A 13,837-nucleotide genomic window follows, 5' to 3' on the forward strand; every position below is an offset into this window, starting at 1 on the left:
TCAGCCGCCGCCGTGCCCGAAACACCGCTCTCCCGAGCCCGACAGCCGCCCAGAAAGCCGGCAAGCCGGCCAACTTCTGTCTCTTCAGCCGTCCACATTCCACCCGGTTCATCCCTTCTGAACATCCGGCATCACTGCAGCTCACCGTCTTCCAGCCTTTCCAGCCCACCTCCGCCATCGGAGGGAAGAGGACGCGGACAATCCGGATCAGCCCATAGCCGTCGTCGCAGGTCTCCAACTCCTTCTCCCACGAGGTTAACTCAAGCTCTGCGCCATTGTCCCGACGACACAGGCTGCGCAACGCGCCGGAGGTCCCAGCGTCATCACGCTCCGGCGAGAAACCCCGACGGCCGGCCTTCAGCAAACATCTCGGACTGGACAGTCGCCACCCTCCAGAAAACACTCCGAGATAAAAGAATCCCCTTTCACCGCACGGATAACAAAGCCAAACTTTTCAACCACCTCATGTCAGCCTGCCATGCCAACAGCTCCGCGGACACCAGTTCACTTCCGGATGACGTCATCACGCCAACTCCGACGGCGCGCCGTGACGTCAACGCCCCCATTAAAGGGCCACTCCAACTAAACCCTCCGGTTCAAAAGCAAAAAACCAATAAACGGAAGCAAGGTCAAAAAATAGCCATCGGAACAAGAGCAGGAGCACACAGCCTCATAATTCCTGGAACTTCCACCTCCCATCCGGATTTCCACCCACACCAGCAGTCTACTCCCTCCCTCCCCAAGTTCCCTGGCACCGGGATGCCACTACAGCAGCTAGATCCGGCTGGGGTTTCTGGCACCGGGATGCCACTACAGCAGCTAGATCCGGCTGGGGTTTCTGGCATCGGGATGCCACTGCCCCCCTCAGCCCACCTCCACCAACTTACAGCAGCTAGATCCGGCTGGGGTTTCTGGCACCGGGATGCAACTGCCCCCCTCAGCCCACCTCCACCAACTACAGCAGCTAGATCCGGCCGGGGTTTCTGGCACCGGGATGCCACTGCCCCCCTCAGCCCACCTCCAGCACCTAATCCACCTCCAGCACCTACAACAGCTAACTTCAGTCGGGGTTACTGGCACCGGGATGCCACTGCCCCCCCAGCCCACCTCCACCAACTACAGCCGCTAGATCCGGCCAGGGTTTCTGGCACCCTCTCTCATCGCCACCCGCTTCCGGCCTGGTGTACTTCAGCGTCCGCTGGCGAGGTGCATACTACTACGAACTAACTTTTCGACACCTTCAGAGGCCTCTGCTGGATCCTCTCCAACAACCACGGCATTCCTTCCTCGTCCATCTCTTGAATGATTTCCTCATCGTTACCCCTCTCTCATCGCCACCTGCTTCCGGCCTGGTCACCCTGACCTCCCCTCCACCTCCCTCGAATTCCTTGGTATCACTCTCGATACGGATCTGTTTCAGGCTTCTCTTCCAACCGAAAAGCTCAACCTTATCGGCCTTCTTATTTCCTCTTAGCCCCAGGCTGCACCAAATGCCAACTCCTCTCCCTCCTGGGCCACCTCAATTTTGCCATGCGCATTATTCCCCAAGGGCGGGCCTTCATCTCCCACTTGCTGTCCATCGCTTCCGCCGTTCCATCTCTCTTGTCTCCCATCTCCCCAGACAACTCGAGCCGTGCCGAGCTTCGTTGTGGCTCAACCTCCTTGCCACCTGGAAGGGGATCACTTTCTTCATGATGACCAACTGGCTCACCCCCACGACATCAATCTATACACTGATGCTGCTCCTTCAATCGGTTTTGGGGGCTTTTACGATGGCAGATGGTTCGCAGCAGGATGGCCCTCAGAGCGTGCAAACGAATACCACAACGTATCGACCGAACCATAGATCATCATCGTCATTGCCATCGTCATTGCCATCATCATTGGCATCGTCATTGGCATCGTCATCGGCATCGTCATCGTTATGGTTATCGTTATCGTCATCGTTATCGTCATCGTTATCGTCGTCGTTATCGCCTTCGTCGTCGCCATCGTCATCGCCTTCGTCATCGCCATCATCATCGGCATCGTCTTCGCCACCATCATCGCCATCATCTTCATATCGATAAGTATCGTCATAATTAATAAAGGACGCTCCAACTCCACATCCATCATGCCGTTCATGCGCCGTCTAGTCTGGCACTCAGCCATACATCAATTTATCCTCCGTGCAGCACATGTCCCCGGTCACTCCACCACCATCACCGACTCTCTTTCTCGTTTCTCATCCCCGAAGACCAATCACCCCTGAATACTTCGAGACCCTGGCCAACCACTTGTCTTTCTGGAAAACACAGAGTACATCTTCGACAGATCCTTTGCGTCCGAGTCAGGACAGCCGTCACCAGTTCTGGTTTCACCATCGCTTCCGTCATATACTCTCCTTATCTGGCATCTCTCCAACGCACTACTCCGGTAACTCCTTAGGATCGGAGCCGCCACTTCAGCCTCCCGCCACGTATCCCAGAGCACCTCATACAGCTCATGGGCCGATGGTCCTCCCAAACTATCATCGCTACATTCGCTCAGATCTTAGCGACCTCAGATCCGCTCAGTCTCATCTCCTTAAATAATCCACGGTTTTGGGTTCGTCGTTGCCCGGGCGCTGCGGTGGATTCCCTACCAGCTTCCCCACAACGCTTCGACCGATCCATAGATCATCATCATCGTCATTGTCATCGTCATCGCCATTATCATCACCATCGTCATCGTCATCGTTATCATCTTTGTATCAATAAATCATTTAAACGTATCCTGTTGATGGCGTGGTCCTTGCTAGTGAATTGTATATAATTGTACAAACATTACTTTACTAATAATAAGACACAAAACCCAACTATAATTTTATATTGTATTATTAATTGAACATGAACAAAAGTGCTTGTATTGGCAAATGATTCGGTGACACTGTGAAATAATTATAATAATAAAATAATAATAAAATAATAAAATAATAATAATAATAATAATAATAATAATAATAATAATAATAATAATAATAATAATATAAATTTATTTGTATAGCACTTTTCAATTCAAATAGCAACCAACTATTATGATACTAACAATAATAACTAGTAATTGAAACTAGGCCTTCTTCCCTGAGTAGGGGAGAGCGGGGTGAATTGAGCCAGTTTTTACTTAAGGTACTTAAAGTGAGGGCATGACAGTAATGTCTCCAACTAAAATATGTACATATATTTCAGGATGTGGTGCATCCATGGGAATAATCACCTTTGATCTAAAATTAACTGTTTTCAAAATATGACTTTTCAAAAAAAAGTGGTCTCTTGGCTCAACTTGCCCCCGGTGAGGGGTAAGTTGAGCCTAGGGAGAGGATAAGTTGAGCCACAGGGGGGTAAATTGTGCCACTGATTATGTTGAAGTAAAACTTAACATTTTCACCTCATTTAATGCCATATCAAAGCAAGACAAAGTCAACACCAAATGACTCCTTAAATGTTTTATTGTTAACAATGAAGAAAAAAATGAACTTCAAGGCTACTACTCAACATCCCACCTGTCAATGCTGCACGGGAATACGAACGTCTTCTCCCTTCTGGCTGTTCCCCCAAGTTTTTGCGGTTTTGGGAGTTTCATGAGCACATCACCTCTAGGGATGAGTCCTTCATCATTCTCTTTGAATGTGAAGTTGGGCTTTTCATTCACAGAACCATCACAACTTCGCCTCAGAAACTTTGCACTGATGTCAGTGCCCTCAACGTTGTCCACCATTCCAATGTAATTATAGGATTCTTTTTTACCTGCAAAGTTCACAATGACGAAGTCACCAGCAGACAGATTCTTGTCACTATCATCATCTGAGCGACTGTAGACAACAGTTTTTTTCTTGGTTCTGATTTGTTTCGACCCTTTCAGAGTCTTTTTCTTCTTCTTTTCAGTCTTTTTATTTGCTCTGTCATTGTGTGCCTTCTCCAGCTCCAGGGTTTCTGGAGTGTCGGTCAAGATTTTTGTTTTCACTTTCTTCCTTTTTATTCTAGGTTTAATTGGTGTGCCTTTAGGGAAGGGAAGTATGTCTTCTGGGGACACATACCCCAAATGGGCAGGAGAACCAGTAGCATCACTTGTGGACGAGTGTTCAGGACTGATGATTCTGTTCAATGGTTCAGATAAAGTAGCAGGTGGCTCTAGGTCTGGAACTGCTGGGCTATCAGGACTCATGGCATGAGTTGATTTTACAGGCAGGTCAGCTCTGTTTCCTGGCTCCTCGGGATTTGGCCTGTCTGTGACCATGGATGGGGCATAATCTTCATCTGGAATGGTATCCCTGCTAAAAGGGAATATGCCTGTTGTTTTAAATCCTGAGATGATGTTCCTCGGTGTCATTGCTGACATGAATGCTTCCTTCACAAGTCCTGGAATGTCATATATTGTTGCGGTTTTACCAGGGTTTGTACGCATCCAACCATCCATGGCTCTATTGTAGTAGGTCTTCAGTGGTCCATAGACTGTTTTGTCTAAGGGTTGCAAGCGATGGGAGGTGTGAGGTGGCAGAGTGAGCATGACAACACCATTTTTCTTTGCAGTTTTCACAGCCTTCAGTGAAATGTGAGATTCATGATTATCAAGAATCAGCAGAACTGGGTGATCAATAGAGCAGTTTGTGTGACGTATGAAGTGCTCCAGATAGATGACAAAGGTTTCTTCATTCATCCATCCAGATTTTGTTGCCTGACATATGGATCCTGCTGGTGATCCCCTGATGAAGTGGTCCTTGAAACGGACACGGGGAAAGATGAACATGGGTGGGGCTGCATTTCCAGTGGCATTTACTGCACAGGCCACAGTGACAAGCTCCCCTCTTTCAGCAGATGTTACAGAACCCACTTGCTTCTTCCCCTTTTCTGTTACAATTTGCTTTGGTGTCTGCACTGTTGTAACACCAGTTTCATCCATGTTATAGATCATGTGTGGGGGGAAAATGTACCTGAAATAACATTCAAAATTAGTGCTGTTAATCAAAGAAGCTTAAAGTAGTTTGAGGTTGCAGATTTAGTCAGTTTATGTGGTAGGCCTTGTCTATCAATCATAATGTTACCTGTCCATCACTGAAGTGAGGTTATCGAAGAACTCCCCCACATTGTGCCTATTAAAGGCAGTGGCTCTTCCGAGAGAGGTTGCTTCAGGAGTGCGGCATGACAGATGGTGGCCCATCCTAAAACTCATGAACCAATCACGTCCTATAAAAGGTTAAAAGTTGATATATATCAGGGGTGCCTAATCCTGGTCCTTGAGGGCCCCTATCCAGCATGTTTTAGATGTTAATCAGACAAGCTAATAGTTTAACTAGAATCAGGTGTGCTGAATTGACCAGGATGGTTATCTTTTTATTGATCCTTTATTCAACCATTGCAGTTTACGTTGAGATTTACATAAGAATGATGGTGGGCATTTCCCTGAAAAAAAAATATTAATATTCCCTATTATTATAAATGTACAAGGCAGTAGTTTGCCCACAGCTCTCTGACCAATGAGAGGGAACTCCTTCTCCACTCCAATCCGAAACCCAGCCATGGTCTTGGAAGTGAACTGCAGCCTCATTGTTGTCATTTCAATGTACTGTTCCTCTTCTGCAGTGTTGAACGTGGCAGGTGGAGTTGCAACAAACGGATCTCTAATCCAGTCGTATTTGGCACTGCCATCCAGAGCCCTGCTTATAGCGGGACTGTTTTCTTCATCCCGCCCCCGCTGAATTTCTGACCATTACCGGCCGCACCCGCAACGTGTGTTACACGGCTGGTTTGAACGCAGTCCCGCAAATCTCTGAGAGTTCATGCCCACACAATAATAGATATGCAATCATTTTGTGTCTTCCCCCATCCCGCAAGAGAAATATCCGAAACAAATCTATCTGATTTAATGTTAACATGATCATTGTGGAGCTTGATGGATGATTGACAGTTCATATGCACCTGACCGAAAGTTAGATCAAATCCATCATTGTCATCATTGCATGCTTTTTTGCCTTTCGCGCAGCATCAACTATGTGATTGAGGTTATAGCAACAAGGCTGTGAGTGGCTCAAATAACACTAAAAAATAACATAAAATAAACAAAGTTAACAAATTAATTTAACAAATGATTCGCTTGGCCATTACTTTGCTGTGGAGGAAGAGAATGCTGCTGACCAACTGCTGGTTCCAATCCCTGCGTCTCTTCCAAGATGTGCCACAGACACTAAACGCAGTTTCTCCAAATATCTGACTTTCCTTGCCTTGTCTTTGATTTGTAAAGACCTTATTTGAGGTTTGTTTTCCACGTCATTGATTTCCACCTTGTCGCTAGACTACATCCCGATCCCGCATTGTTTTTTTTTTGGCCGCACGCTCCCGCCCGCAGGAGAGTTCAAACCGCCCGCTCCCGCGAGATTTGCGCTCGGTCCCGCGCCCCTCCTGCAGTACCTCCGCGCCCCCCTAGTGGGGCGTGCCCCACAGTTTGAAAACCGCTGGTGTAGTGTGACATTAAAATAACCTTCTAAAACAGTCTACAGCCAACAAGTGCGATCACCAAAGCATGGGGAAGTGTTTTAAGAGTGTTTTAACATATTTGGTTGGGTTCTATTTAAAGTGAAACCTCCTTTAAAAATGCTCAGAGCAAAATGTTAGGGTCCAAACATGTGCGTTTGTTTGCATATGGGTGCCATTTATAACTGTTTATTTTATGTGCACAGGTTCATTTCAGGATTTATATTTGGCAAGTTCTGGATTAATTGCTGTTGTGGGAAACAAATTGCAGGGTATGAGCTTCTGACAAGTGAGAGGACGTGTGGAATTGTAATTGCCCGTATGCCGTACGCATACGACCAAGCACATAAGAGCTCAGATAAATTAATCTGTGAAACTTTATACATGGCAGATGATGAAATCCACTTCAAAACGTAACCTCATTAACAAATGATGATCTTGCTTCACTCTTGACAGAGGCAGGACTTGACTTCTACGCAGCCGTTGCAGCATTTGGAGAACAATGTTCGAGCTGGAACACAGCACTCCAGATACATATGCAATGGGTTTATTTTAAAACCACGGGGGCTGGGATGGGGACTGGTAAATCCAACCTCTGAGCTAAGCAAGAGAGTGTTCTTGAGACGCAGACAGGCCCTTCTCTGAGGAGGTGCATGTTTGTGCACGCATGCCTGTGAGTGTGTTTGTGATTGAGATAGAGGGAGCAGACAGCATTCACTGAGAGCCGAGGGGTCAAAGTCGTGAAGAAATTGCACATTCAGCATTTTTCCAGGGGGTGGGGGAGTGGTGGTGGGGGTGCGGGGGTTGGGGGTTTGGGCTGGAAGACACAGGTGGTGCTGTTGAACGTGCCAGTGAGCAGCAAATCTAACAAGTCTAATCAGGTCTTATCTGGCTCTGCTACAATTTCATGGCTGTTTGAAGCAAGTGGGCCATGTTCCCCAGATGTTTGGTGGAGGATGTTATCTAGAGAAAGTTTCCATAATGCATTTTCAAGCTATGAGGAGAAAAGGGGGGGGGGGGGTGGCATGTACACAAGAGATATCATTCCTACAACGTTGACAGGAAGCCTTTTGAGCTCGCATTGGCTTTTACAAAGTAAGTTTATACTTTAGGGACAGCAGCCCAGTTATATTTTGTGATTGATGGTGTTTTAACACACAAAAGGCTTTGATGTTAATGCCAAATGTGGGTTGCAATCATTATATTCTGACAATCTGAGCAGTGTTCTTGGGACAAGAATGGATTGTACTTCTCCACATTTGTACGTGATAAAGAAAATCAGCGTGTTTAAGAATTATTGTTTCTCACCAAACTCCAAAGTGTGTTTGTGTTTTTTTGTTTTTGTTTTTTACCCAGTGGCTGAGAATCTTAGTAAATGTGTGTTTGTTTGGGTTTGTCTTGAACAATGCCTGCCATCTGCAGCTCACATGATCATGAATATGTGCAAACAATATGTTTTGTTAGTAGCAATAATTAAATTTCAGAGGCATTTTAGAGTTGCAACATTCACCGCTCAGCTTTCTTACAGGTAAAAATGATCATCTTGTTACAATGCAATGTTTTGCTGGCAAAACCTGCATCCTCGCATTCACATGAATGTGATTTTGACACCTTTTTCAGCTACCTAAAAAACACATCCTCCAAACATGTTGATATTATTCCCCTACAGTCGCTGCCTCCTTCAGCAGGTCAGCAGTGACTCCCTCAACACATTTTTAGGTAGTGCCAAAAAAAACAGAACAGTTTCAGGTGTACATTTCATAATAATAGAAAAAAACATGTTCATTTAGCCTATAAACTCCCCATATACCGATCTGATAGCACCTTGTGGCATCTCATGGGAAGCTCGTGGGAAGCGATCCTAATCCACATAGACCCCACTCCACAACGCACAATACCCAAGGTATTTGCTAATGTTGCTGTCACTAATATCCAAGTACAACACCCTCTTGTTTTTGTCTTGTTTTTTTTGTCGAGACACTTTGTCCAGATCCATTATGTTATGGTTGTTTAGTGTAAGCTATAAACAAGTTTGATAAATTATCCCATTTCCCTAAACAGTAAGGTTGCCGTCACTTAATTCTCTTCAGTTCATACTCACAATACACGTATTTACCTTTCGTTTTCCATCGATACAAGTTTTGTTTTTTTATTGTCTTCCACTCATTTTGTTACAGGGCTTTTTGTTGTACAAAGTCTGTTGTACAAAGTCTGCAGGCACGCCACTTTTTACGCTCACGGTCGGATATACAAAAATTGATTTGAACGTAGAAAGTTGCGGTCTTTCACACACACACACACACCAAGGCTGGCGTACGCACTTTTCTGAGGTTTTGTCCGTTGGCGACACTCGTTGGTGATGCAGTGAAGTGCAGAATATGAGGAAACGTGATGTCAACAATAAGTTCACGACCACATGAAGGACACGACAGTCCCCACATGACCAAATAAGTTACACAAGAGTGGAGCTGCAACAATCTCACAATCAACCACATGATCTGAAAATACAACTACAAGCAGGAGCTCAACGATGGAACCCGCAAATCCTGATGGCAGCCTTGGTTCCGTTAGAGGAACCTGCTGATGGCAGGATCAGGAGCGAGTCTTCAGGGACCAGACTGACCTGCTGGTCCAGGACTAAGACTGGACCAGCAGCTGGTTTAGGTACCAAGAGGATCTTTTGGATCTCTGCCCTGCACTGGACCAGCTGCTCCGGTTCAGACCAACATGATGCTTTCAGCTGGAGCTGCTACAGGTCGGACATCTCAGTCTCCATGACGACCGTATGGGACGAGTACTGGAGATTAAAGCCAGATCCTAAAACATCCCATAACTGTGTCTGGACAGAAAAACATTAAAATACATTTTGCAGCAAAGAACCGGTTCTGTAAAGTTGTCTTTTAAAATAAAACTAAGATGTCACTGAAAGGTTGGTTGGTACGAACTGATGTGACTCAGAAATGAATGAATGAAGTTGAATGAATGAGGTTTTTATTGAATGTTTAGGTAACTTTCAGAGTCTTTAATCGAGTCGGCTGCAGGTGCTGCAGGATCCAGAAAGTGTTTCTCCGGTGATGGAGTCCGGGACCGAGACCGGTCTGTCCTCCTGCGGATGCAACACTCCGAGATACAGCAACTTTGCTCTTTATTTCTCACGTTTGCGCCTCGATAATCCCGTCGGCACAAGTTGTCTTTCTGCAGCAGAGGAATCAGATCGTGATGCTTCATGTTTTAAATATAAGTTTATATTGTTCATATTGTTATACCTACTTATGAGAGAGGTGATCGCGGACATCCACAATGTGTAGGACTCAATACACGTGTACATTGGTCTTAATCCGTCAGAATATAATACGCGTGACAATAAAGCGGAACGAGGAGCCGTTTTCATCCACAAACTTAAGTTCTGGTGTCGGTTCTTAAAATACAAACAAGAATAGCAGAGTGTAATGATGCACTGACGCTGCTCATAAACATTCACAAATCCTTACGATCATAATAAAACCACAACTCTTCACGGAACGCAACACAAAGCAAAGAACAACATTACCCATAATGCAATGCAGCTTAAATCGGAAGAAATGCCCCCAAATAAATTATTTTTTCCAGGCCTCAACTTTTTACAGGACTGTCTCCAGCTTACAGCCGATGTTTTTTTTATTTGTTTTACTTGTTTTTGCAAGTTCCTTGTTAAAGGGATTGTGACATGAAAAACACATTTTTCTTGATTTTTTGTGTTTTGTTGGGTGTCTTGACATCAATTACACCCAAAAAACAACGAACTTTTAACATTCAGTGTATTGTGTGCTTTCTGGGATTTTCCGCATAACTATGCAAAAACGGCGCATGTGGTTTGGTGGCGGGCCGTTACGTAACGGCCCGCTAAATCACCGCCCCCTCCACCCAGCTCCCTGCCTCCTCTCCTCTCCAGTGCACCATAAAGGCTGATTTATGGTTCCGCGTTACACCGACGCATAGCCTACGGCGTAGGGTTACGCGGCGACGCGCACCATACGCTGAACCCTACGGCGTAGGCTCTGCGTCGATTTAACGCGGAACCATAAATGAGGCTTAACACGGAGCAGTTTAGAGCCTCTTTTGTTCTAATCACCGGAGGAAAACTGCTAAGAAGACCCGCGGCCACTGACTGGACTTAAGATAAGGGGACAGTGCTGCTTGCATGCCTTTATTTTTATGATTGTTTGCTGTGGTTCGCCCTCCTGCTTTTCCGTGCATGCTTCGCCTGTCGCTCCCTCTCCGACGCCGCTGTGAGCGTATGGCTGGAGGAGGAGGAGGTTTGGAGGAGGAGCGGAGCAATGATTGACAGGAAAGGGGGGAAAGGAAGCATTTTTCACGGCGCAAAAAATCACTGTAATAAAAAGCCAGGAAAAGAGTACTAGATTGAAGTTTTTCTTGTTACACTCTTTTAGACACATTTGAGGGATGTTGGCCAAGACTTTTAATAGTGTTAAAAGCATGTTAAAAATGATGTCACAATACCTTTAAGATGGGCGGATTTAATGGATAATTATCTGCATTATCATATTCAAATGTTTGTATTTGAGGGAGGAGACAGGGCGGAGTGTTGTGCTTCCGCATGTGCACTCAAATCCACGCTGATTGAAGAAACCTGTGTGGATTTGGGCGTATGCACAGTTTTGAACATCAAAATTTTTTTTGCGCACGGATTCACGTTGAAATCCACGTACTTTTTGTACATGAGGCCCCAGGTGTTTCAAAGGTGGATCATTGCAAGGATATGAGCTAAAATAGACAATTAAAAATGGAGGATATTAAGAGGTGTAACAGTATTGTACACAGTGTGAAAACAATAAATTCTTAAGATTAGAGAAAATTGACCCCTAATAAGGAGTATTATAAAATGATGGATGTGTAAATAAGCATTATGGGTTCTCTAAGCTAAACAGTACTACTGTTCCGCCTGGCATTGACTGATTTGTATCACACCGATCCCATTCACTTTCTGTGAAGTGAAGGGGTATGTGCAATGCCCAATGCAACGCCTCTCAGGAAGGCATTCCATCCATGTACTGGATCAAAAATATTGAGCTTGGCTAACCTTATGCAAATGAATGTGTGCAAAGCAAACACCATCATTGTAATTTCCGGGTTAAGAACAGCAAGGAAATATTAATAATTGTGGGTCATCAAATGACCAATAGCAGTGGTCTCCGAAAGCGATTAAATCTCCACTGAGATCCATGTTAAAATGCCCAACTTTGCAGCAGAATTATTACTACTATTAGTATTGTACCACATCACATAAAATTTAATAAAATATCACATTCATGTACAATTAAGAAGGGGTTGACTTTTGATAGGCAGCCCAGCAGAGCCAATAGGGGGCTGCCATCATCACCTTAGCCACTGTATTGACTTCTGAGCAAAGTAAGTGAGCTGTGAAGAAAGACCTAACAGAGCATTGTCGTCCATAGATTGAGTGCATGCTTCTTTTCACATAGATTAGTTTCTTTCATACTACATTATTCTTCTCACGTTACATCATTGTGCAGAAAACTGACTCTTGATCAAGCCAAAGCAGCAGATATAAGGACAGTAAAATGGGCTTTTATGTCAAAAAGGAGCCATTTGGGGATTTTTAAGTTCTGTTTGTCTCAATGATTGTGATTCTTGCAATTGATCAACTTACAGAAAAACAGAAACAGGCCCCTTAGCCAAAATCTTAAGTTATGTAATGCCAAAAAGAAAAAACAACTCCTCCTGTTCATGTTTTAATTAGTTTTTGACAAGTCTGAGCCTTCAGAGGTCATTTTCTTGGAAGAATCTAGGATTTCTATGGTGGTGTGGTCACTAAAGGCTCATAGCAAAACCCAGTCTGCATTGTGTGTTCAAAAGAGAAAGCAAAAGAGATGAATGATGTATTCTCCGTGTTTTCTTTTCTTACTTGAATTGACCACATTGTATTATTATTAAGGTTTGCTGAATCATTTTTCAAGGGAAAAGCATACATAAACTAACCCCAATACCCTGAACTGATCAACTTCAACTGCTGAAGTGCTATTTGCTTTGTGTAATAAACCTAATTCATGTTTCGAAGCCAGTTAAAAAAAAATATTACACACTTTCACATATTCCATGAACTTGGACTAACCAGACAAATCAATTGTTTGCTTGTGAAACACGGCCTTGCAGCAGAGTATTTTGTGTCTCCCATAAGTGCATAAGTGAGTGCATCCGTCCTGTCCTCATGTGTTTGCACTAAAATTTCATGACCTTGCTTCCCGCATGTAATCTTCCGACAACCTTCTGACATCCTCAATAAAACTTCATTGTGGGAATGCATGCATGCATGTAAACCACAAAGCTTATTCTCACTGCTCCATGCTCCAAGTGGGACTCATAACCACACCCATATCTAAAATGCTGTAAATACCACGTCCCTGCACACCAAAAGGAAAAAAAAAAAGCTTTAAGTAACAGGTGCTTTGCAAGAGTCTTTTTTTTCTTCCTTTTTTTGCTATTGAGCAAATTTCCTGACATGTTAAATAATGATGTCGATAGAATGTTGCAAATGGCTCACCCGAGGGTTGTAGCTGCAATGTGTTCTTGGCTAACTCTTCCCATTGAGTATATGCAGCCAAAGAAAGGTTCGCTTTTGCATCACAAATCAAAAGGTGAGGGGTTGTTGTAGCTAAATGAAAACAGAAAAACCTGAGGGTTCAAGGTATCACAATGTTACTGTGTTTAGCACTGGAGGCTTGCAGCAAACCTGTTCCTGCCTTGAACCTTGGCTATAGGCTCTTTTCATGTGGAATTTGTAGTCTTCCTGGACTTGCATGGGTTTTTTCTCCAGGTGCTTTCGATTCCCTTTACAGCCAAACATATACATGGTGTGGTAATACCATTAATGATTCACTAATTCCTGCCAATTAATCCATCCATATATAACTTTTGCAAGGTGCACCCTGTTTCATCTAATGTCAGCTATGGCACCAGCCCCCCAAAAACCCTGAACAAATCAGAGCTGGTTTAGACAACTACAGATAGAGTTGAATATTCAGGTTTAGCATTCATACAAAATAAGTAGTTTTCACATCATTTCAAAAATAAAAAGGAAATGTAAAAGTGCATTCAATGCCGTGGCAGATTCCAATGTTTAATGCTTTTTAGACCATATATAATTTTTCTGACAACTGTTAACAGCGAGGACGTTATCTTCTGTCATACTTAAAAAGAAACATCCAAATAGTGATAAGCTTGGTGTAACTCATTTCAAAAGTGGTGCTAGGGCCTGACTGAAGGTTAGTGTGTGCTGAGTTTGTAGTGAAAACAAGCTGGACGCACAGTAGAAAAGTTCATCTTATCATTTT

The sequence above is a fragment of the Cololabis saira genome, chromosome 6, assembly GCF_033807715.1.
Source record: "Cololabis saira isolate AMF1-May2022 chromosome 6, fColSai1.1, whole genome shotgun sequence".
Lineage (NCBI taxonomy): Eukaryota > Metazoa > Chordata > Actinopteri > Beloniformes > Belonidae > Cololabis > Cololabis saira.